The following is a 6,282-nucleotide window of genomic DNA, read 5'->3' on the forward strand; positions in this document are numbered from 1 at the left end:
TTGTACATTTGATCGTTTTCCATGGTACTGGTGACGGGGGACCCTCTGCTTGCCAAGGAGTAAATAAATCTGTACACAGCTGCTTTTGTTTGTTGGATGATTGGATGTAATCTATGCAAAGTTAAAGTTCACTTCGTGAAAACATCTGGTTTTATCTGGGTCCTTTCTTCTGATCAGTGCATTCAGACACCTAGGGGAGAAAACCCCAGATAATTCACATTTTTGAACCCCTGCGGTCCCGTCCTTCTCTTATTCACCATGTAGATAAATAAGGAAAGGAGGCAGCAAGGGGTGAGTGAAACCAGACCCCAGAATGTTCTTCCTCAGGGATGGTACCGCCGTGAGCTAGCCCTCCCTGGCTGGCAGGAGGCTCACCCCCTTACAGGTTACTCAGGTTCACTTGGCAGGCCGGGCTTGGATTCTCACACTGCAGCGCTGTTGTCATTGAGGCCACCAGATTCTGTGGCTGGCAAAGATCACCTGAGCCAGCAAACGACTGGTGACATTCCATTTCCACTACAATTTATGTCAGTGTGCCAGTGACGAAATTCACAGCTGTCCCTCAGCACTCCCGAGGATCCATCTGACAGGGCAAATCCTGCCGCCAGCTGCAGCCTGTGCCAGTGGCCACAGCGGGTACCGCTCCTTGCCCTTTGTTAAAGTGACCCGCAGCTACGGGAGATAGCTCAGGAATGCTGCTGACGCCATCCGGGCTCAGCACCCTCCCGGCTTACGCTCCGGCTCTGCCAGTGGGTAAGAGGAACTGTGTCTCCGCGTTGTCAGATGTCCTCATTGCCCCCAGATGATGAGTTTGGCGCTGGCTTTGTGCACCCCAGAAATATCCATAGTCAAGTTGAAGGCTGGGGTGGGGGGCGGAGGGAGCAAATCAGGTGAATGCTGCGTGGTCAGGCCTGCTGAAGGCCCCCTGGCACAGCCACCCGTTTCCCTGGATCACGCCATCTTCTGCATTGTACCCAGGATTGTGCTGTGATGACGCCCGGGGACAGGGATGCAAGGCCTATTTTCTGGCCCCTTGTCATGTGCAGTGCAGTGTCTAAGATGGCAGTGTGGGATTGCAGAGAGGGCCCTGATGGAAGTGAATCTAAACATCTGGGCTCCAGCCACGCTCTGACAGCCGTGAGTTTGGGTGAGTAGCTCAGCAGCGGGGGCCCGTTCCCTCACAGCTGTCTAGGACTGTGGCTTCCCACTGCTCCTGAGAGTCGGGCAAGCTCACGGCACTGAGCAGTTCCTCCTGAGCATCCGGCCAACAGTTAGAGCCAGTTACTCGGCTTCCGAAAGCCTGGTTAGCTCAGACAGTCACAGCTTCCCAAGGTTGGGGTCCAGCTGCTTTGTCCCACGGTTGACGGAACTGACGGCACAGGTGACCCACTCAGGGCCACGTCACACATTTCCTGAAGAGCCAGTGCTGCCGTCCCCTGTCCTGCCCCACCATGCAGACTTTCCATTTGATGTGCCATTTATCTAACTCCCGGTGAAGGCATAGTGTAGAAACAGGATTATACTTTGTTCTAAAAGCTTCTTGGTGCAGTAAGATTTAGAAGATGCAAACATTTTGGCAAGATGGCGTGTTTTCTGGGGACTCACAAGCAGGGCCCCTGTGAATGTAATTCTGTGAGGACGATGGGACCCTGACGGCCATCTCTTTGACACTCCGGGATTCTCTCTGTGTGTCCATCAGGATGGTGTGTCTTGGCTTGGAGAGCACCTGCTCAGATGTCACCGAGGTCACTTCGGTACTTACGGAATGGAGCAGCTGGTCTCCTCTGCCCGGGCAGAGCGGCGGCAGAAGCCTATAGATGCTGTCCACTGGAACGTTCTGCAATGATTGACGTGTTCTGGGTGTGCCCGACACGGTAGCAAGTGGCCGCATGTGGCTATGGAGCTCTGAAATGTGGCGAGAGCGACTGCATTTGAAATTTGATTTCATTTTAACTAATTTAAAGTTCACAGCCACTAGCGACTACTGTACTGGACAGCACAGTTAGAAAAACCCCTCGCCTGGGCTCCCTGGGGCTGTGGTGGTCAGCTGTGGCAAGCCTCGGGATGTGAACCTAAAACCCCCGGTGTTTGTCCTCTGGGCTGTGCAGACTTCAGTCTGAGCGTCTGTTCCCCATTTGGGCTCCGTCTCCCAGTGCGCACGCGCGCACACACATCCCCATTCCTGAGGTTGAATTCTATGCATGTCAAGGGAGGGGCAGGGGCCCCTCTCTTCCTTCCATGCTCCCCCGCGCCCCCAGCCTCTGCCTCCATGAGAAGCAGCAGCTCCTGCCTCTTAGGGGTCATGTCTTTTCTTTGCACCTTCTTCCCCTTTGAAGGCCTCTGCGCCTACCTCCCGTTCCCTCCCTCAGCTGCTGGTGTGGGGACGCAGACGGTGGAGCTTAGTTTTCTTTGCAGCTCTGCTTTTCAGTTTTACATGGGTGACAGGAGACACGCGTGAATGAATATTCAACGATACGATGCAGAGATTCTCAAAGAATCGTCCTGCAAAGCACTGATTTTGCGCAGACTGGATCCATTTTAGCTGCAGCTTGAAACCGGGCTCTCTCTCACCCCCTCTGTGTTACTGACCAGACAAGCACTTCTCAATTTCAAACTTTTTCTCTAGCAATTTTTCTTCTTAGACTTGACTGCTCCCAATTTTCTTTTTTTTTTTTTAAACTTTTTTTTTTTTAAAGATTTTTATTGGGGAATTGGGGGGATGGGAACAGTGCTGGGGGATTGGGGAAGGGGAACAGACAAGTTGCTGTCGTTTTGCTCTTCAGTCTAGTTGTGGAGGACGTTGCTTCACTGGCCCAAGTTGGCACCATCATTGCGCTCTTCCCTGGAGAGGCAGATCAGTCGCCGGCTTCTGGACGGCCGCTCACTGCGGCGGCTGGCCGCTCACGCTGGCTGCTGGCTACACACGGTAGCCCATGGCAACCCACTGCCACAGGGACTGCAGCCTACGCCGTCGCCAGCGACTCACGGCAGCCCAGCTCCAGGTTGAGCTGTTGTTCAGCATCTTAGCTGTGGAGGGCAGTGTTCACTGGCCCTCATATGCGGGATCCGAACCGGGGCCCTCTGGCATCCCAAGCGAGTTCTTAACCATCGCGCCACTCGGCCGGCCCGACTGCTCCCAATTTTCAAGCAGACAACTAATCAGCTAGTTTTATTTTTAAGTTAGAAATACTTCTATTAACAACTTAAGAAAAAAAACAAAAAAACTGGCTCAGATTTTCTGCTCTCTGAAAGGAATCTTAATGCAAGCTTGCAAGCCGAGACACCTGAACTCTGCATTAATAGTAATCCCATTCTTCCAATCCCTCAGGCCAAAAGCCTTGATGTCAATCTTGACCTCTTTTCTCTTGAGCACACAGGCAACCCGTCAGCTCTACCTTCACCAAATATGCAGAATTGGACACTTTCCACCGTCTTCACTTCCACTGTCCTGGTTCAAACCATCATGGCCTCTCACCAGGGTGAGTGCAAGGCGCCCTCATCTGGCCTCCCTGCTTCCTGGGCACCTCACAATCTCTTTCCCACCCAGCAAACAAAGGGGTCCCATTCTATCTCCGTAGCTTTTTCCTCCTCTAGAGTAAGACCTGCAGGATCTCCCCCCCCCCCAACACACACACACACACACACCCTCCCCTGCTCACCGCCCTCCCCACAGGGGCCTTTCCCCTGCAGGACCCCACACCCTCCTAATCTACCCCTCCCTCCTTCATGACTTCATCAGCGCTTACCTCAGCAGGGACAGACAGCTCGGCTGTTTTATCTGAAGTTACAACATCTCCCAGCCCCGACGCACAGTGCGGACACACAATCCTTGTTTGTTTTTTAGAATTCATCCTTTAAAACACATTTTACAGTTATCGTGTTTATTTTCAATCCCCTGCATGACAATGTAGGTTTCCAAGGATGAGGGTTTGGGACCTCATTGCCCAAGGGAGTATCTAGCCCTTGGTGGCTCCTCGTGAATGTTGAGACATCTTCATAAATGAATATTTTCCAGCGCCCTACCCACATTCCGTATTTTGGTGTAAAAATGGGCTTACGTTGAAATGACAGTCCCTAACATTGATACGTAACTCAACCCTGGGCTTAAGCCACCCTGCCCACCCTGCAAAAACCCTGCAACCTTAGTGGCGAGTTCTCAAACTTAATAAAACAGCTTTTTGAGATACAATTGGTATACACTAAGCTGCACATATTTTAAGTGTAAAATTTGATATTTTGACACGTATGTACCCATGAAGCTGTTATCACAGTCAAGGTAACGAAAATATCCAACATCACCCCAAACTCCCTCATATGTCACTTGTAATCACCCCTCTTGGCCTCCCCACCCCTTTCCAAACACAGCTACTGATCTGCTGTCACTATGGATTAGTTAGATTTTCTAGTTGCTTATAAATGAAATCAGACATTATGTACTTTTCCCCAGCTTTGTTCACTCCGTACGGTTACTTTAAGAAGCATCTATGTTATGTATATCAGCAGTTCAGCCCTTTTTACTGCTGAGTAGCATTACACATTTACCCACTCACCTGTTGATGGACGTTTGGGTTATTTCTAGTTTGGAGCTATTACTACTGTGTTTTCCCAAAAATAAAACCTAACTGGAAAATAAGCCTTAGCATGATTTTCAGGGTGCTTGTAATATAAGCCCTACCCCAAAATAAACCCCAGTTAAGATCGTCAGCCAGACATGACTCTATTTGAATAAATGTTGATTTTTGTACATGAATAAATGAATAAAATGCATCTTTTGGAGCAAAAATTAATATGAACAGCCATGTACATGTCTTTGTGTGGACATGTGCTTTCAGCTTTCATTTCTCCTGGGAAAACACCTAAAAGAGGGATGTCTGGATTATCTGTTAGGTAAATGTTTAACTTATTAAGAAGCCTCCAAACTGATTTTCAAAGTTGCGTACTACTTTACATTCCCACCAATGGTGAACGTGAGCTCCGTTTCTCCACATTCTCTCCAGCACTTGTTATGGTCAGCTTTTTAGTATTAGTTAGTATTCAAGTATACCTACTTGTATGTAGTGTCTCGTTGTGTTTTAAATTTCCGTTTCTCTAAAAGCTTTTGAAATATAATTGATGTATAACAAACTGTACATGATTAAAGTGTACAGTTGAATCTTGTACACATTATTTTTTAAAAGGTTTTATTGGAGAATTGGGGGAGGGGAACAGCACTGGGGAATTGGGGGAGGGGAACAGACAAGTTACTGTCCTTTTGTTCTTCAGTCCAGTTGTTGAGGACATCACTTCACTGGCCCATGTTGGTATTATCATTGCGCTCTTCCCGGGAGAGGCTGTTGCTCACTGACCATTGGACAGCCGCTCACGGCAGCTCATGGCAGCTCACAAAAGCTCACGCCCGCTGCCGGCCAGCCCCACTGCAGCCTACTCTGTCGCCGGCGACTCACGGCAGCCCAGCTCTGGGTCGAGCTGTTGTTCACCATCTTAGCTGCAGAGGGCACAGCATCACTGGCCCTAATGTGGGATCCGAACCGGGGCCCTGCTGCTCAGAGCTGGTGTCCCAAGCCAGCTCTTAACCAACGTGCCACTCAGCCAGCCCTTGTACATCTTTTTATTTATTTGCCATCCAACTACCTTCTTTTGTGAACTGTCTGTTGAAATATTTTGACCGTCTTTTATTGCTTGTTTCCCTATTGTAAAGTTTTGAGGGTTCTTTGCATATTCTGGATACAAGTTCTTTGTTAGCTATGATTTGTAAATACTTTCTCCCAGACTGTGGCTTATCTTCTCACTTTCTTAATATTATCTTTCAAAGAACAGAAGGTTTAATTTTTGATAAAGTTGAATTTATTAATTTGCTCTTTTATAGATGGTGATTTTGATGTCATATCTAAGAAATATTGCTCAACCCAAGATCACAAAGATTTTCTCTTATGATTCTTACTATAAGTTTTGAAATTTCAGGTTTTGGCCATATATATCTACAGAGGGTGCCAAAAAATGTCTACACATTTTAAGAAAGGAAAAAACTGTGTTAAAATTGTAATATTCAATATATACCAATAACAAAAGATGAATACAAGTCATGTTTGACTTCTGCAATTACAAGAGGTGCTCAAAGTGGGTTACCACCAGCGTCCAGACACTTCCGATTACGGTGAACTACTGCTTGAGCAACGTTCACCAAAGTGGTGTCCATTTGTACACATTTTTTTGGTACTGCTGGTATATACTATATGATAATATATACATTGAATCTCTGACTCATTTTGAGCTAACTTTTAT

General features: G+C 47.9%; 1 long non-coding RNA gene across 1 annotated transcript; it reads left to right on the top strand.

The window, feature by feature from the left end:
- Positions 1 to 852: 852 nt before the first annotated feature.
- On the top strand, positions 853 to 5,299 carry LOC109394009 (uncharacterized). Its single transcript, XR_002126370.1, has 3 exons — positions 853 to 1,147; positions 3,378 to 3,479; positions 5,263 to 5,299. It is a non-coding gene; the product is annotated as an uncharacterized LOC109394009 (long non-coding RNA).
- The last annotated feature ends 983 nt before the right edge of the window (positions 5,300 to 6,282 follow it).

Source organism: Hipposideros armiger, unplaced genomic scaffold (assembly GCF_001890085.2).
Source record: "Hipposideros armiger isolate ML-2016 unplaced genomic scaffold, ASM189008v1 scaffold_404, whole genome shotgun sequence".
Taxonomy (NCBI): Eukaryota; Metazoa; Chordata; class Mammalia; order Chiroptera; family Hipposideridae; genus Hipposideros; species Hipposideros armiger.